This window comes from Myodes glareolus, chromosome 4 (genome assembly GCF_982192425.1).
Source record: "Myodes glareolus chromosome 4, mMyoGla1.1, whole genome shotgun sequence".
Classification (NCBI taxonomy): Eukaryota; Metazoa; Chordata; class Mammalia; order Rodentia; family Cricetidae; genus Myodes; species Myodes glareolus.
This window is the reverse complement of record NC_142029.1, coordinates 50,403,052-50,430,024: the sequence shown is the minus strand read 5'-3', so window position 1 is coordinate 50,430,024 and position 26,973 is coordinate 50,403,052. Positions and strand designations below refer to the sequence as shown.

Genomic DNA, 26,973 nt, shown 5'->3' with positions numbered 1-26,973 from the left:
CTCTAACCAAGGAAGTGAAAGACCTATTTGACAAAAACTTTAAGTCTTTGAAGAAAGAAATTGAGGAGGATACCAGAAAATGGAAAGACCTCCCCTGCTCTTGGATTGGGAGAATCAACATAGTAAAAATGGCAATTCTACCAAAAGCAATCTATAGATTCAATGCAATCCCCATCAAAATCCCATCAAACTTCTTCACAGACCTTGAGAGAACAATAATCAAGTTTATATGGCAAAACAAAAAACCCAGGATAGCCAAAACAATCTTATACAATAAAAGAACTTCTGGAGGCATTACCATCCCTGACTTCAAACTCTATTATAGAGCTACAGTATTGAAAACAGCTTGGTATTGGCATAAGAACAGAGAAGTCGACCTATGGAATCGAATAGAAGACCCAGATATTAACCCACAAACCTATGAACACCTAATTTTCGACAAGGGAGCTAAAGGTATACAATGGAAGAAGGAAAGCATCTTTAACAAATGGTGCTGGCATAACTGGATGTCAACCTGTAAAAAAATGAAAGTAGATCCATATCTATCACCATGCACAAAAATCAAGTCCAAATGGATTAAAGACATCAACATTAATACGTCCACTTTGAACCTGATAGAAGAGAAAGTGGGAAGTAGTCTACAAGATATAGGCACAGGAGGCCTCTTCCTAAGTAGGACCCCAGCAGCACAGACAATAAGAGAAACAATGAATAAATGGGATCTACTGAAACTGAGAAGCTTCTGTAAAGCACAGGACACTGTCAGTAGGACAAAAAGGCTGCCTTCTGACTGGGAGAAGATCTTCACCAACCCCTCATCAGACAAAGGTCTGATCTCCAAAATATACAAAGAACTCAAGAAACTAGGCACTAAAACTCTAATTAACCCAATTAAAAAATGGGGTACTGAACTTAACAGAGAATTCACAACAGATGAACTTCGAATGGCCAGAAGACACTTAAGGTCATGCTCAACCTCCTTAGCGATCAGGGAAATGCAAATCAAAACCACTTTGAGATACCATCTTACACCTGTCAGAATAGCTAAAGTCAAAAACACCAATGATAGCCTATGCTGGAGAGGATGTGGGGTGAGGGGAACACTCATCCATTGTTGGTGGGAATGCAAACTCGTGCAGCCACTGTGGAAATCAGTGTGGCGGTTTCTCAGGAAACTGGGAGTCAACCTCCCTAAGGACCCAGCAATTCCACTCTTGGGAATATACCCTAAAGATTCCCTAACATACTACAAAAGCATTTGTTCTACTCTGTTCATAGCAGCACTATTTGTAGTAGCCAGAACCTGGAAACAGTCTACGTGCCCCTCAATAGAAGAATGGTTAAAAAAGGTGTGGAACATATACACATTAGAGTTTTACTCAGCGGTAAAAAACAATGACATCTTGAATTTTGCATGCAAATGGATGGACATAGAAAACGCTTTACTGAGTGAGGTAAGCCAGACCCAAAAAGAGGAACACGGTATGTATTCACTCATAAGTGGATTCTAACCATAATTAAAGGTCTTTAAGCCTATTATTCGTGATCCTAGAGAAGCTAAATAAGAAGATGAACCTGATGAAGATTATTTAGCTATCCACCGGGAGGTAGGAAATAGACAAGAGTCCCAGGTAACCTCGGGTGCATGGTGGGGTGGGAGGGTTGATGGAAGGGGAGAGTGATAGAGAGAAGGGAGTAGGGGAGGAACGGGGAAAGCTCGGTGGCCTGGGATGTGGGGGAGGGAGGAAGGATGAATATGGGATCAGGGAAGAATATATTTCAACTAAGGGTGTCATTTTAGGGTTTACAGGAGACTTGATTATATATGGGATCCCAGGTCCAAGGAGAGATCCCCCAGATTGTTCTCTGGACAGAGGAGAGGGTGCCTGAATCGGCCGTGGCCCATAAGCATACTGATGTATATTTTGCTTATCACCATAGATCCTTCATCTGGCGAAGGACGGCGATACAGTCGGAGACCCACATTGGAGCACCGGACTGAGCCCCCCGAGGTCCAAATGAGGAGCAGAAGGAGGAAGAACATGAAAAACGAAATCAGTACTGCGAGGGATGCTATCACCCACTGATACAAGGGAACGGATCTAATGAGAGTTTACCATGGCCAGTTGGACTGGGACTGAACGAGGAGGTGATCTAACCAGATTCTCGGAATTTGGCCGGATTCTCTGACTGTGGCTGGCCCGAAGTCTTTCTGAAAAGCCATTGACTATGATACTGGGACCTGTTTCCTCTGCATATACTGGATTTTGGGGATCCAGGAAGGGAAGTCACCTTCCTGGACCTGGAGGGAGGGGGAAGGAACTGGAACTTCCCACAGGGCAGGAAACCCTGACTGCCCTAAGGGACGAAGAGGGAGGAGGAGAGGGAGTGGGGGGAGTGGGAGGGTGTTGGGAAGAGGGGCGGAAATGGAAACTTTTATAATTTAATAAAATTTACTTTAAAATAAAAAAGAAATATATCTCTATATATCTATAAAACCTAGCTAACAGGATTATAAACTTGACTGTTATGAATGACTATCTATTAACATATATGTCTTAATTATACATTATATTTTTCAATGAGCTGCACAAACACAATACCTTAATCAAGAGCAGAAATATACATATAACAAAATTGATCTTAAATTTTATCACTAAACCAAGATCCATACCAATGCAAATCTCTATAGCATATCCCCCTTTAAATGTTAACAAACATTTATAAACAATCATTTAGGGAATTTGGACACAGTTCTTTCCAAACTGCTTCTTGCTTTCCTTTGGTCAAAGTAATTTTTGGGGTGTTCATGATGACCTTTCAGAGGTCTTGGTCCATCAGACCACATTAGTCTGGAAGGATTCCACAGGTTCTCATCCTCTGTGGAAACAAAAGTGGAATCTCTTTTCTAAAGAATGATATTCTTAAACCCAGTATATATGCTGGTTTAGCTTACCAGTCCCCAGAATTAAATGTCTTTCTGCAATCAAAAAATTCAAAGAAAACACAATGATATAAATAATGCAGACTCTCTCTTTGTATTCCATCTTTACGTGGCTTAATTTTTCTTACTCTATTACTTTTTCCACAAGTTTAATATTTATATATTACCTTTACTCCTTTAACCTATGACTGCCTATACTCTTTTATATTACATTTACTATTTCTTTACTCTTTTTCTTCTCTCGCTCAAGTCTACATACATTTTTTAAACATATTGTATCTCATTTAGAGGTCTTTTATGTCTGAATCTGTCCTATTGTGTATCTGAAATCCTTTTATGTCCAGGAGTACTTCTTAAAATGACGTTACTAGGACTAGGGTTGCTTTGCCTTTTGACTCTGCCCAGTCCAACATGTCAGAGGTCCTTTCACTGCCTCTGAGAGCCATTCTTTGCCTCAGAACCACGACTGGGTTGCAGCAGGTCTGTGTTGTCATTAAGCAAATTGTAGCACTCTGTTCACAAACCCCATTTAAATGCTCCATAGCCAGACCTCCTGAAAGAGTCAGAGTCATTTATGCTGGTGAACCAGGAAACCTTCTTAAAGGAAGCAAGCAGTTTCACTGCTACTGCTGAGTCAGGAAACCTTCTCTTAAAAGAATAATGTCTCTGCTTGCTTCTAGCAAACAGATACCACTCAGGAAAAAAGAAACACGGCTAAATTTTGCTTTTTAGTGTTTTACGTGGATTTAGTAAGCCACGTTGGAGTGTCAATTTGTTGGCAGAAGGACACTTGTTAGTCCCCTGGCTACCCAGACTCCTGAAATAATCACTCAGAAACTATATTACTTAAATAACTGCTTGGCCAATCACTTAAGCATTTTGCTAGCTAGCTCTTATATCTTTGGTTAACCCATTTCTATTATTTTATATTTTACCATGAGGCTCGTGGCCTATCAGCAAGGTTCCAGCTGCCAGCTTGCGTTTTTCCCCTCTGGCATCTACACTGCATCTCTTTGACTTCACCTACTCTCTTTATATATCTTTCAGCCTGGCTATATTCTGTTAAGCTATTGGCTGAAAGCAGCTTCTTTGTTCATTAACCAATAAAAGCAACACATACACAGAGGACTTCCCACACCACTTTGATTCCTATTACAATTTCATCACTTATTATGGGTGTGTTTAGGTTTTTCATATCTTCTCGATTTTTTTGCATGTAATTTAGTTCTATGGATGTATCTATTTCTTCTATATTTTTCAATTTTCTGGAATATATTTACATTGTATTGCTTTATTTCCATAGAATTCCATAGATGACATTGTAACATCCCTTTTTCCTCTCTAATTTTATTAATTTGTGTTTTCCCAAACTTTATGTTGGTTTGACTAAAGGTTTGTCAAAAATGACAATGTTGTTTCAATTTTTTTTCAATCATCGAAGAGTGGTGAAGGTCAGTGTGCTGTAAAGAGTCCTACTTTTCCCATACTCTTTGAGTTTCTTGGGGTATTTTTCATCTGATGGCATGAATGCACTCCAATCTGTTTTCTTCTTCACACTATTTTTGCTTTTTGACTTATCATGTGTGAACCTTACTTTGAGACAATCTTCACTTGAGCTTATGATTACCCATTGGTATTAAAAGGTACAAAGGACAACAGTAGTAATAGAAACAATGCATTGACAGTAATTCTTTTATTAAAATGTACTTTTATTTAGTTGAAGCCCTAATGAGGTTCAGAAACAAATGGCATAGGATAGTGCTAGGATAAATGTAAACATTTTTGAAGGAAGAGTTATTAGTAATTAAGAAGTTAAAAAGAGAGGGAATGTGGAAAGGAAAAAAGGAGGAGTAAATAAGGGATGAGAGGGCATGCACATGAGTTAGAGTTGTAAGCAGTAGTAGGGAAAAAAGAATGCTTTCAGAAAAAAAGCACTATGAAAGCCTATTGTAGCAAAAATGAAAGCAAAATAGTAATGGTGGGAAAGTAACAGTAAAAAAAAACAGAATACGTTAGGTCATCAGTCAGCATTTCTCTTTTACTGGGATGGGTGTCTTCCTCCATCTCTAAGTTGTGCTTTGCAGCTGACTGCAGGTGGAAAAACAGCTGCTAGTTTCTACTTAGAATAAATGAGATCAGAATATCTTCCTGCTGTCTTTGAGTCTTCTCCATAGCAGTTTTTCAGTCTTCAGTTCTTGTTAAATTTAGCTTGTATCTCTCTGTCTATCCTCTGCAGCTATAGCCTTATTTCTGGTGTGCTTGGTTTTCATAAAACTAAACAGGTTTCCTCTTTCAAAGTCTTTGAGGGGGACATGGTGATGATGCACCACATAAGCAGGTTTGGGTTCACATTTTGTGTACTCTCATGCTACCCAAACATAAGCTGCTTTTCTGCTCCAGTCCCACTGGCCTTGCTGGAGCATATGTGAGTTCAGAACACTGTGTGAAGTTCAGCTCCTTCTCGAATACACAGAGCAGTCACAACTGTCTCTTGCCTAATTGGTGGAGGAGGTAGTTATGATCTCCCAAGCTGTGAAAATTAGTTGTGCTGAATGTTCAGCCTCTCCTCGTGAAATGATTTGCCCACAGAAGATCTCTCGGGTGAAATCCTATTCCTCCCAGCCTGTAAAAAAGCAGTCACAGTAAGTGGCAATGCCCTGAACTTCATGACATTCTATACAGATTTATGTGAAGGTTTTTATAATTTTCATCTAGAGATTCCCTTTCTCCCCTTACTTTGTGGGCCCAGACCTGGATGAGAGGAGAATTGCCCCCTTCTTTCTTACACTGTCAGATCTTCAAGTTGAAATTTATTATATAACTTTCAGTTTTCTGAATTGTATTCATTTTCTCATTTGCTGTTTTCTGGGCCCTCTTGCTATTCCACGGTTCTAACCTTACTCTTCAGTCAGATGTTTTCTTCCATACTCCTGGCTACAGAGAAGTGCCGTTAGCCTCTATTCTGACATCTTTATTTTTACTGTTGCTTAAAAAGTAGTTATTTGTTTAAGGAAAAGCTTTATAAAAATATTATACAAGTAACCTTAGCATTTAATCTGTGGCCTGATATACTTTGAATGTCTCAAACCAAAGGCTAACAGAAAATAAACCAAACCTTGCTTACTTAATTAAATGACTTAAAAAATATTGTCAAGGTTTGAGTTCTGGAATATCAGCACATGTAAGCCCAATCAATATCTCATTAATACTAAAATATGGATTAAATGTTTGTCTTACAATTTTATCATGGCATCAAGAATTTCTTACATAGATACATGAGCTACACGTCAAAGAAACATTCTTAGTACTGCTGTAATTTTGCTTTGTTCTATTTAGAACGTAATAGCAATAATAAGTCATAATAGTCAAAGCAATAAGTCATAATAGTCAAAGCAACTATTTAAAAACCTCTAGAATTATTGAAGATTAGAGAGAAATGTCAGAAGAAATCAAGTTCTTATTCAATAAAGGAGAAGATTAAGGCTCATAGAGGCAGATGACTCGTTTAAGGACGAGTTCTGTGGTATCATATAACCATCATAAAAGGCCTGTGACTAAAGCTTTGACAAATTGATTCTTACTCTAGTATCTGGCATAAATGCATCAAAATGATACTTCAAGTCAGGCATTAATGACTGACTACAACAAGCTCTAATATTCTATTAAATGACAGTAGTTTGCTTCCTTCAAGCCAGTGATTTATCTACCATCATATTTAACTATCATTTGTCACCTTCTCCACAGACATAGATTTTGTAAAATTATTTCAGGGGCACAGACATGAGATAAATTGCTACAATTCAAATGGAAAGATAGGGAAACATTTTTATAAAGACTGTATTTCTTACTATTGAAATCTAAATATTCATTAACATTCATCACATTTAGCTATTCTACTTATTTTTAAAATAAATATTTAAACAGACTGTACTCATTTATAATAACTACAGCATAATGGGCTCGTATTAATGTTTACTTCTACTGATGGGATTGGCCATAGCTATAATCAGAGCAGATGTGTGCACTAAGCTGTTTATAGTGACATAAGAATTTTGCCATAGGAAGTTTCATGTATCTAAAACCACAGATTCCATTGAGATGAGTCTTTAGCCTCTGGGTTTGATTTAGAATATTGTTTTCACAGTTTCAAAAGAAATGGCCTACTATCAAGAAGTCTAGCTTTGTATAAGCCTCAGGATTTATCTTGTTCCATCTGTGGTTAATTCTACATAAGAGTCTACCTTAAAGACCGTCTCAAATATATTATAGGTCTTGTGGAAAATCATTCCATGCTGCTGTATTTTCACCAGTGTGAAAGTGAACATCAAGAAGTATCTAAGAAGAGACACGACAAACAGAGATAAGCTAGGAACCTGAGTGTCGTGGACAAAGGTAGAAGTGTGAAGTGGTGACACTACTTTCTTAGTCTTCTCTCCCTTCCTTTGTCCTGAGACAATTGAGGTATCTACAGTCATGTGTGAATTCAATTAATGTGGCTCAGGATGGTTCTTCTTAGTAATAAACAGAAAGACAACTGGACAGCTGCCTTAGGGCACTTCCCTCACAATCTTTAGACACCCTGTTTGTAAAGTCCAAACACTGGGCTTCCACTTCCAGTCTTCTTACATTTTAATGGTTCTTTCCCCTGTTACTCTTCCTTTCCTGCTTGCTAAATCTATGACCCTCTCTGTCTCTGAGTCTGCATCTCTCTGTTTCTTTCTCTATATCTGTCTCTCTCTCTCCTTCCTTCTGTCTCATATGTTCTGTCTTTGTCTCTATCTCTCTCTCTCCCCCTCTCACATACACATTCACATACACACACATAAGTAAATAGATACAGAGATTTTCAAAAATCGACAAGAAATATGCAACTCTTTTTTAAATTTTTAATATTTTTCCTTCCATTCCCTCCACATACCCTCCCTCCCCATCCAAACCTTAGAGAGGGTAAGGCACATTGCCTTGGGGGAGGTCCAAAGCTGTCTCTACTATATCTAGGCTGATCAAGGTATTCATAAAAAGATAATAGGTTCCCAAAATGCCAGTACATACAGTAGAGATAAATCCTGGTGCCACTGCCAGTGGCCCCTCAGTCTGCCCCAGCCATGCAACTGTCAGCCACATTCAGAGGGATTAGTTTGATCCTATGCTTGTTCCTTCCCAGTCTAGCCAGAGTTGGTGAGCTCCCATTAGCTCAGGTAGACTGTTTCAGCAGGTGAACCCATCACGATCTTGATCCCTTTTCTCATCTTCTCACTCCTCACACTCTTCAACTGGACTTTGGGAGCTCAGTTCAGTGCTCTGATGCAGATCTCTGTCTCTGTTTCCATCAGTTGATGGATTAAGGATCTATGGTGATATTTAAGATATTCATCAGTCTGACCACAGGACAAGTCAAGATCGGACCCCCACTCCTCTATTGCTTAGGGTCTTAACTAGAGTCATCGTGTGGATTCCTGGGAATTTCTCTAGAGCCAGGTTTCTTGTTAAGCCTTTACTGTCTCCCTCAATAAAGATATATTTCTCCTTGCTCCAGTCTCCGTCCCTCCTTCTTAACTATTCCATTCCCTCAAGTTCTCCTCACTCCTCCCCTTTTCCTCTCCTCTTCTCCTTCCACCCTTCTCCCCCACCTTCATACTCACAATTTTATTAGGCAATCTTGTCTGTTTTCACTTTCCAGGTGGATCTGGATATGTTTTTCTTAGAATCCACCTTATTACTTAGCTTCTCTAGGATCATGAACTATAGGCTCAATATCCTTTGTTCATAGCTAGTATCCACTTATTAGTGAGTACATACAATATCCATCTTTTTGGGTCTGGGTTACCTTACTCAGGATAGTGTTTTATAATTCCATCCATTTGCATGCAAAATTCAAGATGTCGCTGTTTTTGACCACTGAGTAGTACTCTAATGTGTAAATGTGCCACATTTTCTTTATCCATTCCTTGGTTGAGGGGCATCCAGGTTGTTTCAAGGTTCTAGCTAATACAAATAATGCTGCTATAAACATAGTTGAACAAATGCCTTTGTAGTATGATTTACCTTCTTTTGGGAATATGCCCAAGAGTGGTATTGCTGGATCCTGAGGTAGGTTGATTCCCAACATTCTGAGAAACCACCAAAAATATACAACATTTTAAAAGACAGAGATAGACAATTCTCTTTAATATTTTGGAAGCACAAGGATATATAAAGTAAACATTCTCCCAAATTAGTCACATTTGACTTTTCCAATTCAATAACAAAATCTATTCCTAGGGCTTCAGAGGTAAGACAGTAGGTGAGGTGCTTTCTGCATAAGTTTGAAGACCTGAGTTGTGACTGCCTGAAGTTATGCAGAAAACATCATTTTGAGTGAGGTAACCCAGACATAGAAAGACAATTATCACATACACTCACTCATAAGTGGTTTTTAAACATAAAGCAAAGAAAACCAGCCTACAAATCGCAATCCCAGAGAACTTAGACAATAATGCAGACCACAAGAGAGAGACTTACATAGAGCTAGTCTACATGGCACGTAGAAAAAGACAAGATCTCCTGAGAAAATTGAGAGCATGGGAATTCTTGGGGGAGGGATGATGGTGAGAGGAGAGGTGGGGAGAAGAGCATAAAAAAATGTAGAGCTCAATAAAAATTAATTAAAAAAACATAAAAAATAAAATAAAAAGATATTGAAAAAACTTAATGTGTCAAATCACGTCTGTAATCTCACCATGAGAAAGGACGCAGTGGCTCTGGATGCTTGGGGGCCAGGAACCCTGACAGATGTGGTGATAAAGGGCAAAAGTACTCTCTCCAAAGGGGTGACAGGCCCAAACCCCCACCCAAGGTTGCTGTGTTAGCTTCACATGTGCTCCATATCACACACATTAATGCATACATGCATGCACACATATCCACACACATACATATACACACAACAGAATACTGCTAATTTAATAATACTATGTAGCAAACCTATCCATAAGTGGTTTACTATTTTTTAATTATCCACTGGTTTCTATGTTTTAATTTTCAAATGTGTCAGCTACAATTTATTTTGTAATCATGGGAGGTAAGGAGTGAGCTGACAGATTGCTTTCTGAGTGACTTGTTCATTTTATTCTACCTTGAAATACTTGAAATGTCGCATGAACACACATATACACACGGTTTCATGTGCATCAGCCTTGGTGACTATCTTTATGCCTCAACCTTGTACACATTATTAAAAACTCAATACCTCCCTTATAATACTGTTTATTTTTTCCTTCCCAGCTAAATCATCTATGTCATGAAATGAAGTTGTTCTAACTAGTATGTAGCATTTATCTCACCATAAATAAGCCAATTATTTAACCAATATATTTCATTTAGCTTTTATGAATGTATTTACACCTCATGATTCAATGGGTAATAGAAATTAAGTGGAAAATAAGATAGGTACTGCCCATGTATTCAATACTTTATAGTAGATCTGACTACATGTTTAAAATATAAAGGCCTTTCATTAATGTTTGTTAACCATACAGAGTAACGGCTTTCACTGTGACAATCTCATACATGCTTTTAACACACTTTGTGAAGTCAGACCTCTCGACCCTTCCTTACCCTTAGCACCTCACTCCCAGAATCCCCTTTCTCTACTCAAAAAGTTCCCTTTCCACTTTTACATTCTCTTTCTCTCTGTCTCTCTGTCTCTCTGTCTCTCTGTCTCTCTCTCTCTCTCTCTCTCTCTCTCTCTCTTTCAGATTCCACATTTGGTAGAAAATATGCAATAGAATATACTACACAATAGAAATATATGCAATAGAATATACTACACATTAGAAATATAACCATGTTTTGCTGATGTGAGTTCAGTCCTTGGTGTGTGTGTGTGTGTGTGTGTGTGTGTGTGTGTGTGTGTATGTGCGTGTGTGTTAGTAGTAAAAGGAAAATGCGGGGGAATAAAGCTGGAGATTGCAGTACTGGGAGATGATCCTGAGTTATCTGAATATCCCTGCAATAATCACTGACAAAGGTTTTTGTAAAATGAAAGCAAGAAAGTCAAAAAGAAAGAAAAAGAAATACGGTGTGAGAGGCAAAGGAAGAGGTGAAAGAGTGGGGCTGGAAATGAGGGTTTGAATGACAAGGAAAGAACCAGGAGCAAAGACATCCAACTGGGTCCTAGGAGCTTCCAGAGGCAGTAAACACATTCTCTCCTGGAGACTCCAGTGGGAGCACAACCGGCTCAACTCAATTTGGTTTTCAGACGACCAAACTGTAAGACTGTAAATTTTCATTGCTTTGAGTCACAAAATGTATGAAAATGTGTGATAGAGGCAACAGAGAATTATTAAGCTGTACCATTAACAATTTTCCTTCCAGTCATCTCGGTGAATTGCAGCATTAACTCTCATAGCAGCCTGAGTCGGGAGCACACCAGCAGTGCCATCCCCTTGCTTCTATGGCTTCCCTGACCCATCCCCCATTCTGACCATGGACCAGGTCCCTTTCTGTTCAACTCATGTCCATGGCCTGCTCAAAATGAGACCTCTAAGTTCATTCTACGTCACCAGGTTTTTATCTTAACCATTAATGCGACATCCAAACAGCACTCCAGTTTTTTTTTTTTTTTCCAAACTCATTATTGGGCTTTTGTAATTGCTTTTAAGTGGTCTGAAGTATTTTGTCTACTGTTCCACCAAATTATGAACTTCAAGGGAGTAGGAAATATAAGTGCTTTTGGTTTTTATTCACCCTGGCAGGGATTTCTGTTGCCGGGTGCACAAGGGAAGTAAGAGCATTGACAATGTATGCAGCGATTCCTGGGTAGATTCCCAGCTGCCACCTCTCCTACCCCTGAAAACTTGATGCCTATCAAAAGCAGAAAGTAGGAAACTGAAAACTTTATGTTCTTTGGTGCTGTTGTACTCACGCTCAATCCACTTGCTCACTCATCCCCTTAGCCAGGAATACAGCTACCTTTCTAAACCTGAAAATATATGACCATAAAAAAAAGAATATGGTTCTATTGTCATTCTATAGGATTTTTTAACAGAGCTTTTTAATATAACTTAATTTGAGTGGCATGAGAATCTTATGAGATAAGAAAATAGATATTGTTATTGTTGTTTTATAAATAATGAAACAAATTTAGAGAGGCAAGGAGCTTTCCAAAAGTTCCAAATAGAAAGCATTGAATGGAAACCGTGCTTGTAACTACATCTTTATGGTGTATTGGTTGTTTGATTGGTTGTTTCCCAAGGTCGCCTAAGGCTTAAAGCTGTTTGTGACTCTTCTGGAATCCTGATTAAAATATAAGTGATCCTCATTCTTTAAGATTCATGTAGAAACTGAAGTCTTATATTCTAAAGTCTAGGCTGTTTATTTGTCAGTCCATTTTCCTGTTCTATAAAAACATTAATTTGTTCCATAAATTGCAATGCTACGTTGTGTCACATTTATCACTTAGAAGAAAAGCCCAAGTGGACTCACAGTATTAAATATATAAGTTTTAAGTTTGTAGTTAACTTGCTGAAGCAGCAAACTGCAACCTCATTGGGGAACTGCTCCAAGGGATTTCAAGATAAGGGAATGAAAATGACTCAAATAGAAAAACCATATGCATTATGAAAAATGCTTGGAGGTCTGCATGACTGGAGGAGAAAGACGATGTATTTCTCTGCCCTGGAGAAACATGAACAGTGAAATTCTTTTATTCCTATATCACCGATTGAAGTCAGCAAGTTCCTCCAGGAGAAATCGGTAAGACAGCTGCACATTTGAAGTGGATCCTACGATATTGGTGGCACCTGTTTACCGGCATAGAATGAGGAAAAATGTAACATATCAAAATTAGAAAAAAAAGATAATTTGGCAGTCTACCATAGCAATATGTAGGCTACTCAAACTAAGAACTGTGTCATGCAGATGTCCTCAGGATTCCCATTAGAATAAGCAAAAATAGTGCACCATGCTTTTCGTTAATTCTCTGTCACTAATAAATTAATAGTTTAACAAGACTAAATAGTTAAATGATTTAAATCAGGAGGGGTGTGGAAGCAAGCCAGTGTAAAGATTGGGGAGTGTTATATTCAGAGTTTTCCTCTGTTTACTCCAAGGAGTCTGGTTAAAGCATTTTTCTGATTAATCTTTATTTCATGCCATGTTTGTAAAATGTTTTTTTCTGTCGTTGTCCTTGTTAAGGATTTGCCATGAAAGAGCAATGAGAAGGACACAGGAAAACCAAGTAGGACTTGACTTTAGTCAGACATTTGTCTGCGCCTCTTACAAACTAAGTGACACTAAAAAATTATTGATGAATAGTTATATTAAATCTCAAATTTTCATCAATGAAAAGATTAATTTAAAATAATACACCCAAATATAGGATTGTATTTAAAGAGCTCACCTAATATCCCCTTGACAGCCTCAATTAGTTTATTGCATAAATTATTTTCAAAAACATTTAGATTTTCTTTTATATGTTCCAATCAATATGGTACCAGAGACCTTGTGAATGTCTCTATAAGCCCAGATGTTGAGTGAATTGTTACTTAGTTATACCATGACTTACTTGAGCCTCTTAGAAAATAATAACAGTTTTAGCTGAAGGGTGAAAGGCATGACACAAAACTATAATTCAGGGTTTAGTTTCCCAAAATTAAGCAAAATGTTTTTGGATTTTCATTATGCAACAATGAAATAGGAGAAGATAGTTTTTTTTGGCATTATCTGAAGCGACTAAAATATGTCTATCTAAACATTTTCTAATATGGTATGCCTTTTAATTTCCTGGGCTTAAAGATTGACTGTTCATCTTTAAGATAAAATTATGGAATTCAAGAGTCATAAAAACAATGACCATTAATTGTAAGAAGGATTTTTCATGAACCAGAGAGTATATATGATACTCAGACCACTTTTATGAAACAGTTTCTGTTACCACTCTAGCTCTACAGAGCCAAAGAGATTTCTTAAATTGCTCGATATTTTGAATAATGAGAAACAGAGTCTTACTTAATGGACAGTAAGGCTACTATTGTCCATTAGTTCAAATATTAAAACAAATGTAAAGCTTCACAAAAGAGGAAACTGAGAAGTGAGTTCTTACTTTGACCTCTTCCATAACCTAGTCACTAAGGTAACAACAGATTCAGACTGGTTCAGCTCTGACTCCTACTAGCACTGTGACCATGTGCAAGTCAGGTCACCTCTTGAACCTCTATGTTCTCATGAACCTGGTGACCAATTACTTCTTTTACAAAGCTGAGACAGAGACCAGAGGTGAGCTGCGTAGTACCTAGCACACTGTGAATGTTCAATAAGCAGAAGTTATTAGAAATACCATGACAGCCCTGGACTCAAAATGTTTGGTTTTCAGCCTACTTTATGTCTACACATAATTCCAGGTGATACTCATTCACCTTGCACAATCACATATGCAAAGACATTTGACATTTTAAAATTTTATTATGTGTGCATATGTGTGTACATGTAGATGTATGTATATGTGCGTATGTTTGTGTGTATTAATGTACGGGTATGTGTGAATCTATGTGGTATGTGTCCATGTGTGCGTATGTGTATGTATGTGTACATGTGTGTGTGTTTATGTGTGCATGTCTGTGTGTGTGTGGTGTGCACATGCACATGGATGTCCTAGGAAACCCATAAAAGGTTATCAGCTCATAGTCAAATTCTGGTCTTCTGCAAGAACAGCAAGGGCTGTCAACTCCTTAGTTATCCCTCAAGTTCACTTCTGATATTTTTATATGGACAAAAAATAGACAAGTATATTTTCATATCACATGATCTCTAATGATATCTAGATGCAGATATACCTATAAGTACTACTTTAGTTACACATACTAGCCAATGAAATTATGTTAGCATAATTTGAAAAGAATAATTTGGGGAAGGCAAGTGACAGAAATTCCTGAGGCAAGACACAGAAAGAATACCTCAGGTTGCTTTCTACCAAAACCAAGGGCTCAGGTCAACACTGAAGTCAAACCACTGTAAAAGGAAAGAAAGCAACAGACTAGAGTTGGAAAAAATAATAGAATGGAGAGAATGGGATCAATAACCAGCAACCAAGAAAAATACAAAAGCTGTAAAAAAAATACAATAAAAACATCTGTTTGTCATGAGTGGCTAGAGCCAGCAAATTGTGGTGAGATTTTTCTCTAAGGCCTTTTAAACCCAAAAATAAAGGTTCTGTATGAATGTATGGTATTTGAGACCTCAGCCCACTTTATTAGTTTTTCTTTAGACATGCAGAGCTACAGCGTCATTGGGGTTTTAGTTCATAGTCTAGGTAAATCCTCTAAGGGAATAAGCTTGAGTCTTTACACTCCTTTCATCCACTACCTTGTGAAAGCAGCACAAAGACGATGTATAAAGTTGCTGTATATCCGTATGTCGTGGTAACACGCATGTATATTTATAAATTCCAAAGGAAATTAACAGTTCTTAAAATAATACCCATCTCTTAGAGAAAATCACTGAGTTCTAAAACCAACTATAAATAGAATTTTAAAAATAATCATCCAAATAAAAAAACTTCTTAGAAGCTCTGTTAACCCAAACAACAATCTAGTCTCAGAAGCTCAATATGTGAACATATGGTCTTTTCCCACAGCAAGAATGTCTGTCATGTGAACATCCTTTCTATTAAATGCTCTAAGTGATCTCTTACTTTTGTAAGCTTAATTTCTTGAAATTGTTTCTGTTAAGAGTTTCCTCGGGCCACCATTAGAGGGCATGAAAGAATAATGTGCAGACCAAAGTCAGATGTGCCAAAATTCACCAAGAAAGGAACCACCACCAGTTCTGCCTTGTTTGAAAGAAGAGTTCACTCAGCTCCTATCCCAAAAAGTAATGGTGAAAAGAATTTATATACAAGAACCTGTGGTGATAGCAGTCTTCTACAAAGAAATTAGGTCCTGATGACTATCCCATGTGAAAGACAGAAGCAAATTATTAAAGTTTGAAGAGATATTTTTGATCATCTGAAAGTTAGATCTTACCTAATAGGAGTCAAGGGGAAACATGTCTAAATAATAGAAAGAAACCACAGACAGCTGGTGAGTGTCCGAGACCCTGGAGGAAATACAGACAGAATTAGAGCAGTGAAATGTCAAACTTTGGTTCTTGGCAAGAAACAGGATATACAAGAAAAATAATATACAGGCATATTTTCTTTGAAAAGTTTAGGATCAGTTTTGTGGCTTTAATCTCCTTCATCATACCGGCCTCCCTCTGGTGTCCTTATGAAACACCCTTCTAACCTAGGAGCAACAACAAAAACCCAGTCAAAGGAGGACTGTGTTTCCAAGATGGAAAAATGACCCAAATCCTCTTAGGCTATAAATCACTTGACATTTGAAGGGACTTTAAATGCAGTCTCCCTTTTTAAATGCCACATTCAAAATTTATGAAATTAAATGGACCCATATACAAATAAGGGCACAATTCTTCCTATAAGAAATGTAAGAGAAGTTAGTACTAATCCAGTCAGCCCATCCTTTTAAGTTGTGGAGGGAAAATGTATAGTTTATGTTTCATGAAAACATAAAACCTTTCTATGCAAGATATGGTTTTAGTAAAAGTTATGGAATTCCAAAATAAATTTATGATAGCTGTCCATTTCCTTAATTTATAAAACAGTAAAATCCCAAGAGCCCCTTCAGAACAACCACAATATGTTTCTATCGCACTAGCAAGACTGTTAAGACTCCCTGAAGGGCACTTGGACTTAAAACCTATAAATTTCCTGCTTAAATTTCCTAACAGGAGAAACTGGGGATGCATCTGAGAACATAAACCCACCTTTCAGTGGTAGGTCTGGGTAAGGCTGTATTGCTGAAGGGTATAACAGAAGTCGTAAAGGACAGGAATTATAGTGAACAGGACTCAGACTCCATGCTCTGTTTGTAAACACAGAACTCTAGAAAATGCAGAGACAGATGGGAAAAAATACCTTCAAATATCCGTTATGAGAAGACTCTTTGCAAGCCCTTTCTGTAGAACCATTCTGACTAACCAGCAAATGTATTTGACAAAATTCATCGGATATAAATGGAAGAGGTATCAAACACATATGGGAAAGATTGCTTAAAATTAAAATAAAAAATGTTCTATTTGACCCATTATCTGAAATTCTAATACAAAATATCTAAGATATTTTATTTATGTTTTCTATATTAACTAAAATAGGAAATACTTAGTGAACATAGAAATATAAAAATTCTATATTTAGCAAATATAGAAATCATGGATAAGTAGCTAAGAGAAGTTGAATGTTCTTTATCTAGACTGGAAAAATAACCATTGGCAAATGATGCAATCCTGGAAGAGTCATTATCTAACAGCATCCTTGATATGCTTTTCCTATATTAATCCTTTCTAAAGCTGTGAGTACATCTGTGACTAATAAGCAGCTCTCAGTCACATCTGTCTAGCGTTGGGTGTGGCATGTTCTGCCATCTCCTGGGGAAGGCTAGTTTCCCTTATCAACAAAATAAAGGTAGGACATCAAGCAAAGCATTTTGCATTTGCAACCATAACCAAACAAAGAAAAAAAGGTGAAGTGGATCACTGAATTTGAAAGTCCATTACCGGAGACTGGGTGGGAGGTTATTCACTAGAACAAGGGCAACTTCTCAGTGGCCACAGAACTGAAGGAAACATCACTGCATGCATGTGACAATTCTCATTCACTAAGCTGTCCTCAGAAAAAATGATATGGAATGCCTACCCCGCATGTCATCACCTTTATCTCTTTGCTTTATGTGTCCTAAGTCTTGAATATAAATTCTCAAGAAACGTTTGGTAAACGAAATCATTAACCATTAATCTTTTCTTACTCTGAAATAAAACCTGAGTAATACTTCATTTTTGCATAATAAGAACAATTAAACAACGTAATAAGACCAAACATTCAGTGAAAATATTTAAACAGAACTAAAATGTTGGTATATGGTATAAATATTCAATGGGGTTTTTTTATTATTATACACTTGACTTTAAGGGTATTTGTTTTGTTGGTGCTTTTGGTGTTGTTATTGTTAGTTTTTGTTTTTGTTTGCTTGTTTTAAGACAGTGATTCATTGTGTAGACCAGCCTGGCATAGAATTTTTTTAAGATTTATTTATTATGTAAACAGTGTTCTGCCTACATATATGCCTGCAGGTCAGGAGAAGGCACCAGATCTCATTATAGATGGGTGAGAACCACTGTGTGGTTTCTGGGAATTGAACTCAGAACCTTTGAAAGAGCAGTCACTGTTCTTTACCTCTGAGCTATCTCTTCAGCTCTGGCCTAGAATCTATAAAGTTCTATCTGTCACTGCTTTCCAAGTCCTAAGATTAAGAGTATTCACCACCATTTCTGGCCGTGTGTTTATATTTTAAGACAAAATTCAGTCTTTAAATAGACAGCAAAACACATTAGAAACAATTATTCAGTTTCTGTGCACTGTACACCATCCATTAAAAAGTATAAAGTTTGCTTGTAAAGAGACAGGGCAAAGGTCAGTAGCCTTCGAGACTGCAATTGACTGCATAACTTAAATAAGTTTCTCAAATCCCCCCAACATTATCAACTTAAAAAAAAATAAAACTCTGAAACAGTTGGTATACTTTGAATTGTTAAGAATACTTTATAAAAATTTTAATTAATTTAAAACTTCAAACTTCTATTGCAAGTTGTACTCCTGTTGTGAAACACGGTTACTGGAGCATTTTTTGTTTTCTCTGGTTTGGTTTGGTTTGGTTTGGTTTGGTTTTAAGAGAGGGTTTCTCAGTATAGCTTTGGTGCCTGCCCTGGAACTAGCTCTTGTAGACCAGGCTGACCTCGACCTCACAGAGATCCACCTGCCTCTGCCTTCCCAGTGCTGGGATTAAAGGTGGGCGTCACCACCACTGACTACAGTAACTTATTTTTAAAGTAAGTAAGTAAATATTTCTAAACAGCATTAAAAGGCTTTCGCTATATCAAAAGCATTGACTGTTCTTTGGTTCTTGCTTTATATATTTGAATCTCAACACTTTCAAAGAGTGCAAGGACTCTCATGCCTCCCAAGGAATCAGGAGTGTCTATCATCCTACACCTGGTTTTATTTCTATAGGTGTAGACAAGGATCTGTCCACCCTAAGGGTTAAGGGTCTTCAGGAACATTTCTAAGAGACCCAGATAAGGAAAGTAAGATGTTCCAGGTATGTCTCAGGCCTCTACACAAGTGAAGTTAACAAGATCACTTTATTTTTCTGTATCTCAGTTATGCTAACAAAGAAATAAAAGGTTGAGATCATTGCTGGCTCTGCTTCTAATCATATAAATCCTTATGAGAGTCTAGTATTTTGTTTATAATAGAATTTGTTTATCATAAAAGACAAAAAATGACTAAATATTTAATTATCACTATTTAATTATCACTTAAATTTCACTTTTTATGTCTTTGACAACGTCTTCTCATTACAAAGAGTTGTTGGCAGATCAAGCAATAATTTTTAATATATTTCATTTAAATCCAGCAATACATTTTTTAAATTAGTTCTGACATTTAGAAGTTCTTATCAAAACATATAGAAAAATTATTATTCCTATAAATATAAAATGAAGGCAACCACACTCAAAAATAAAATAAGTGGAAAAAACCCTATCTTATAATACAGTCTTTTATTATTTGTAAGAATGTTTTCTTATTACAGTGACAGTATCAAATTTTTCTTAAAAAATAAAAGCATATACTGTTCATGTTTTAATATTATAGGAGCTTCTTTATTAAAATAGCAATGTCATTCTAGTGCCTGTTGCACACATTTTAAGATATTGTTTTATTCATTGCAATTCTTCTGGCAAATCATTGAAATTGTTTAGAGCTTTCAACAGTTTTTCAGAGAGTAGGTCATAGATACCAGATAACCTTGGCACATCTGTGATAACCTTTGCACACATCTGGCAACCTTGGCACAGCTGTGATAACCTTTGCACACATCTGGTAACCTTTGGACATCTGTGAGAGCTGGATTTTCAGTCTGTACTTAAAAACATAAGTATCAGGACTCATAGCATTACTGAAAAGTGGTCAATGAATCATAAGGAAGGAAGGACTCAGGATCATTATCAAAGACTTCTGACTCTCTTTATCACACTCTTCCATTGGCACTCTCTCATTTTATGAAGCAGGCCTACAGTAGTTTGAAGTCCATTACAATTTCAATCACTCTTAACTCAATAAATACATTTTAAATTTTGCTAAAGGTTAAAATAATACTTAATAATAAAATTACTTAGTAGTTACTTGGTAATTTTACTATTAAGTAATTTTATCCCTAATTTAAAAACTTATCCAATGTTCCAAAAAGAACATCCAGAGTGTTCAACTCAAATGGGCAATCTTATTGCTTCAGACACTAATTTAAATTCAGAATGGACAATCCAAAATAAAGCATATCGAAGAAAGAATAACAGTCAGTATGAAGCAAATAAAACTAGAGAATTAGATTTTTTTCTTTCTTTATTATTTATTTATTAAAAATTTCCACCTCCTCTCCTCCCATTTCCATCCCACTCCCCCCACTCCCCCTCCCCCTTCTCTACAGTCCTAAGAATAGTCAGGGACTGCTGTGGGAAGTCCAAGGACCTCCCCCCTCCATCCAGGTCTAGAAAGGTGAGCATTCAAACAGACTAGGTTCCCACAAAGCCAGTCCATGCAGAAGAATCAAAACTCACTCATAAGTGGATTCTAGCCATAAATAAAGGACATTGAGACAATAATTCGTGATCCTAGAGAAGCTAAATAAGAAGGTGAACCCAAAGAAAAACATATATTTATCCTCATGGATATTGGAAGTAGACAAGATTGCCAGGCAAAAGTTGGGAGCATGGGGGAGGGGGCAGAGTGGGGGTAAGGGGAGGTGGGGAGAGAGAAGGAAGAAGGGGAGAATTGGGGGAGAGCTTGAGGGAATGGGATGGTTGAGATGTAGTAAGGGTAGATATGGGAGCAGGGGAGTAAATATCTAAATTAAGGGAGCCATTTTAGGGTTGGCAAGAGACTTGACTCTAGAGGGGTTTCCAGGTGTCCAAGGAAATGTCCCCAGCTTGTTCCTTGGGCAGCAGAGGAGAGGGTGCCTGAACTGGCCTTATCCCATAGCCACACTGATGAATATGTTGCATATCACCATAGAACCCTCATCTGGCATTGGATGGAGATTGAGACAGAGACCCACATTGGACTGAGCTCCCAAGGTCCAAATGAAAAGCAGAAGGAGGGAGAACATGAGCAAGGAAGTTAGGACCGCGAGGGGTGCATCCACCCACTGAAATGGTGGGACTGATCTAATGGGAGCTCACGAAGGCCAGCTGGACTGGGACTGATGGAGCATGTGATTAAACCAGACACTCTGAATGTGGCTGACAATGAGGGCTGACCGAGAAGCCGAGAATTAGATTTTTATGGTGAAAAACAATATATTAGAAAATAGACATACAATTTTTATACTCATAGAACAACGAAATAGCTGGGTAGAATTTTGGTGGTGGGCAAACTTATATACAGCCATAATATAAAATATAATGAGTCATTTGTTGTCCTTAATTTCTCACATGAGGATAAAACTTATATCTATGTGAAACTATGTCATATCAGTTAAATAGTAAATAAAATAGGAAGAAGTGAAATATTTAGGAAAGCTTGCCACCACAGAAATGAAAAAAAGTATCAACACACAAAGTTCCCCATCAAATAACAGCAACTACTTGTGCTATAACAAAGAGCTTTACCACGAAGAGATTTTTCTTTCACTCACTGACACTGAAAGGCGGCTGCTTGTTTGTGCCAGACACCCTGAACTGAAACAATCACACTGAAAATGATATTGATTGAATCACTGCTTGGCCCACTAGCTCCAGCCTCTTATTTGATAACTCTTACATCTTAATTTAACTCATCTCCATTGATCTGTGAATCACCATGAGGTCATAGTCTACCAGCAAAGTTTCAGCACATCTGTCTCTGGTAGCTCCATGGCTTCACTCTGACTCTGCTTCCTTTCTCCCAGCATTCAGCTTAGTTCCCCCCATCTAGCTATGTTTCCTTATAGCTCTGCTATAGGCCCAAATCAACTCCTTTACTAATCAATGGTATTCACAATATACAGAGGAGAATCCCACATGAGACATCTGATTCTTTTATCCAACACCTAATGATTGGAGGGCCTTAATTCACTTAAAATGTTTGGATGTGAAGGATACCTAACAAACTATATTAAGCATTAACCAGATTTGAAAAGGGAGCCTAAGTGTTCACATATAATTATTCTTTTGTTTTATTTTTTTACTTTCGTTTTGTTTAGAAAAGAAAACGAATGGTTTATTTCATTGTACATATCAATACAAGTTTCCACTCCCTCCCCTCCTCCTGTTCCCTTCAGATTCCCACCCCTATCCTATCCTCAGAGAGGGTATGGCACATTGCTTTGCAAAAGTTCCAAGGCCCTTTCTACTATATATAGGCTGAGCAAGGTTTCATCCAAAGAGAAAAAAATTTCCAAAAAGGCAGTACAAGTAGAAGGGATGAATCCTGGTGCCACTGCCAGTGCCCTCCACCTCAGTCTGCTCCAGTCATGCAACTGTCAACCACATTCAGAGGAACTACTTTGGTCCTATGTTGTTCCTTCCCAGTCCAGCTGGAGTTGGTGAGTTCCCACCAGCTCGGGTAGACTGTTTCAGCAGGTGTACCCATCATGGTCTTGGCCTCTTTGCTCATTTTCTCATTTCTCACACTCTTCATCTGGACTTTAGGAGCTCAGTCCAGTGCTTTAATGTGGGTCTCTGCCTCTGTTTCCATTAGTTGCTGGATGAAGGTTTTATGGTGATATTTAAGATATTCATCAGTCTGACTACAGGGCAAGTCAGAATCTGGCCACCTCTCCAATATGGCTTAGGGTCTTAGGTGCGTCATTCTTGTGGATTCCTGGGAATTTCTCTAGATCCAGGTTTCTTGCTAAGCCTATAGCATCCCCCTAAATCAAGAAATCTTTCCTTGTTTCCATCTCTGTCCTTCCTCCTTCTCAACAATCCCACTCCCTCAAGTTCTCCTCATCCCTCCCATTTTCTCCTCCTCTTCCACTTCCACCCTCCCTTCTCCCCCCACCTTCATACTTACAATTTTATTAGGCAATCTTGTCTGTTCCACGTTCCAGGTGGATCTGGATATGTTTTTCTTAGGGTTCAAATTATTTCATAGCTTCTCTACGATCATGAACTATAGGCTCAATATCCTTTGTTTATAGCTAGTGCCCATTTATGAGTGAGTACATACCATATTCATTTTGAGGGTCTAGGTTTCCTCACTCAGGATAGTGTTTTCTAATTCCATCCATTTGCATGCAAAATTCAAGATGTCATTGTTTTTTACCACTGAGTAGTACTCTAATGTGTAAATGTGCCACATTTTCTTTATCCATTCTTTAGTTGAGGGACATCTAGATTTTTTCCAGGTTCTGGCTATTACAAATAATGCTGCTATGACCATAGTTGAACAAATGCCTTTGTAGTGTGAGAGATTTCAAAGCGATTCCATTAAAATCAGGAACAAGACAAGGCTATCCATTCTTTATATTTCTCTTGAACATAGTTTTTGAAGTTTTGACTATAGCGATAAAATAACAAAAGGATATCAAGGGGATTCAAATTGGAAAGAAGTCAAACATTTGTTATTTGCAGATAATATAATAGTGTATGTGTGTGTGTGTGTGCGTGTGTGTGTGTCCCAAAAAGCTCTACCAGAGAACTCCTACAGTGGATAAACACCTTCAGTGATGTGGCAGGATACAAGATCAACTAAAAAAAAACCAACAGTATCCCTCCTGTATACAAATGATAAATAAGGAAGCTGAGAGAAATCAAAGAAACATCACTTTTCACAATAGCCACACATAATATAAAATGTCTTGGGGTAATAATAACCAAGGAAGTGAAAAACCTACTCAACAAAAACTTTAAGTCTTTAAAGAAAGAAATTGAAGAAGATACCAGAAAATGGAAAGATTTGCCATATCTAGGATAGGTAGAATCAACATAGTAACAATGGCAATCCAACCAAAAGCAATCTATAGATTCAATGCAATACCCATTGAAATCCCAGCATAATTCTTCACAGACCTTGAAAGAAGAATAATCAACTTCATATGGAAAAAAAACTCCGGATACCCAAAAGAATCCTGTACAATAAAGGAACTTCTGGAGGCATCACCATCCCTGGCATCAAACTCTATTATAGAGTAATGAAAACAGCTTGGTACTGGCATAAAAACAGAGAGGTTGACCAATGGAATTGAATCGAAGACCTGGATATTAATCCACACACCTATGAACATCTAATTTTTGATAAAGAAGCTAAAATTATGTAATGGAAAAAAGTCTCTATAACATATGGTGCTGGCATAACTGGATGTCAACATGTAGAAGAATGAAAATAGATCCCTTTCTATTGCCATGCACCAAACTAAAGTCCAAATGGATTAAAGAGCTCAATATAAATTCAACCACACTGAACTTGATAAAAGAGAAAGTGGAAAGTAGTCTTCAATGCATGGGCACAGGAGACCACTTCCTAACTATAACCGCAGTAGCACAGACACTGAGAGCAACAATCAATAAATGGGACCTCCTGAAACTGAGATGCTTCTGTAAAGCAAAGGACACAGTCAATAGGACAAAAAGGCAGTCTACTGAAGGGGAAAAGATCTTCACCCCACATTAGACCAAGGACTGATCTCCAAAATATATAAAGAAGTCAAGAAATTAGACAACAAAATTCTAAGTAACCCAATTGAAAAATGGGTACAGAACTAAACAGAGAACTTTGGCCATCTCAAATGGCCAAAAGATACTTAAGGAAATGTACATCTTTTTAGCCATCAGGGAAATGCAAATTAAAACAACTCTGACATACCATTTTATATCTGTCATAATGGCTAAGATCAAACACCAATGATATCCTATGCTGGAGAGGATGTGGAGTAAGGGGAACATTCACCCATTGCTGTTGGAAATGCAAACTTATAGAACTACTTTGGAAATCAGCATGGCGGTTTCTCAGAAAATTGGGAATCAACCTACCTCAGTATCCAGCAATACCATTCTTGGGTATATACCCAAAAGATGCTCAATCATACTACAAAGGCATTTGTTCAACTATGTCCATAGCGCATATAATATTCTAAAGGAAATATCTATCATAGGGTTATATAAAAAGACTTTATTACGACATTTTCAAAAAGTGAGTAAAGAAGGAGGTAATATCTAAAAGAATGTTCAAATTTGTTCTCAGCAAAAATGTAAAATAACTCTGTAAGAGTAAATATTTTGAGAGTAGCAAATAAATGTAGAAGAAAAATAGAAGCAGGTCGTAAATGGGAAATAATAGTTATGCTCGAGTTATTCCTAAACAATGTGTGCATGTGTGTGTATAAATATATATATATTATATTACATATAATAAATACATTTTAAATATGTGTATATTTAAAATAAACTGAATTCAGCTTAATTCTGTCATAGCCTGTGTCTTGAGAAACATAACCAGTAGCAGAGAAGTAGGAATAAAATACAACATGGAGGAGGCTATGCAATATTTCTATAAGGAGCTGAATTTGAATAAGAAATCTCTAACATACTTTTCAGTTTGAAACATTAAAATATGTTGATATCTACAAATTAGTCTACCTTTTTGAAATGAAGAAGAAATACAGGTAAACACTTTATGAAGAACAAACTGTAGGAACAAACACAGGCAAAGTTTTCTGAGGTCACGTATCATTTCTATTAATAGAGGCAAAGTTTCTAAGAAAAGTAGCTAGTTCCAAGTGTAAGGGGAAAGTGCCCAAAGCTAGTCTTTAACATGGTCCTACTACATGAAAATGGAATAATGGAGAACTCTCTGAAAATCATTCAAAAGGGAAGGAGAATCAACAAAATGAGTTTCAGAAATAATACCTGGGAAAAGGGGAAGGCAGGGGAAAAAGCATAATAATTTTACCCAAGAGTTTTCAAATTCATGAGATTATAGGGATCTTTTAAGAAAAACAAAACCAACAGACTGAAGATCATGGTAATTTAACCTTGGCTCAAATGGTCCGGGGGAGGGTGTGGCAGGGAATAGAATGGGACTCTCTGAGATCCCCAGAGGAACTGCTCTGCCAGGTCTCCAAATAGGTAAAATGAGTATCCAATCAATATTTTAAAGGAAAGGATGGAACTAGAAAATCATGATTTGCAATTCTCTCAAAAGTAATAGATTTCAAACATCAGGCAGCATCATTATTAGCTAGTTTAGATAAAGTAGGGATAAAAACAGCATGAAAAACTACCTGATGAAAGCAGACACAGAGTGTTCAAACCTGACCCAGTCAAGCCTTTGAATTCAGCTGTAGGGGATTCAAAGAACACAGAAAGCTGATTGATTATGATCAACATTCTCCCAGTATTTCTAATAAATAAATTGGAAAGTTAAAAAAAATAAAGGAAAAAACTGCAAATTATAAAACAGATATAATATTTAATTTCTGTACTTACTCAAGATTAAACTAGTGTCTCTCATAGACACTAAAGTGGTGAATTATAGGAAAGTGAAAGTATTGTTTTCTCAGAAAGAGAAAACAAACCGCAACAGATATTTAGGAATTAAGGAGTTCTTTTGATGAACTGAAAAGTTCTGTTTCTTCAGCTAGCTAGTAGAAAACACATAGGCTTTGAAATGATCTATATAATTGTACATTACTTTCTCTTTTTTGTTTTTGACTTGTGCATTTTTATAGTAAGAGTTTTAAGGCAAATTTAGGTGGGATAATTTAAAAAACAAAATTGCATAATGAGATGATACCTTTTAAAGAACCAACAGATAAAAAGGACCAGAAAGGCTCACAAAAATAATTTATCACGACTGCAATCAACACAACCTTTCAAAAATAGCTCTAAACATTAATGGTCTCAATTCCCCAATCAAAATATCCAAGTTATTGAATAAATTTGGGAAATAAAATAGATTT

At 37.1% G+C, this 26,973-nt stretch overlaps 1 long non-coding RNA gene across 1 annotated transcript in view; it reads right to left on the bottom strand.

Moving 5' to 3' along the window:
- Nucleotides 1-4,622: 4,622 nt before the first annotated feature.
- Nucleotides 4,623-26,973, bottom strand: part of LOC146894631 (uncharacterized) — a 236,715-nt gene continuing 214,364 nt past the window's right edge. The window contains exon 2 of the long non-coding RNA XR_015001546.2: nt 4,623-5,567. This is a non-coding gene — a long non-coding RNA (uncharacterized LOC146894631). The remainder of the gene's footprint in view (nt 5,568-26,973) is intronic.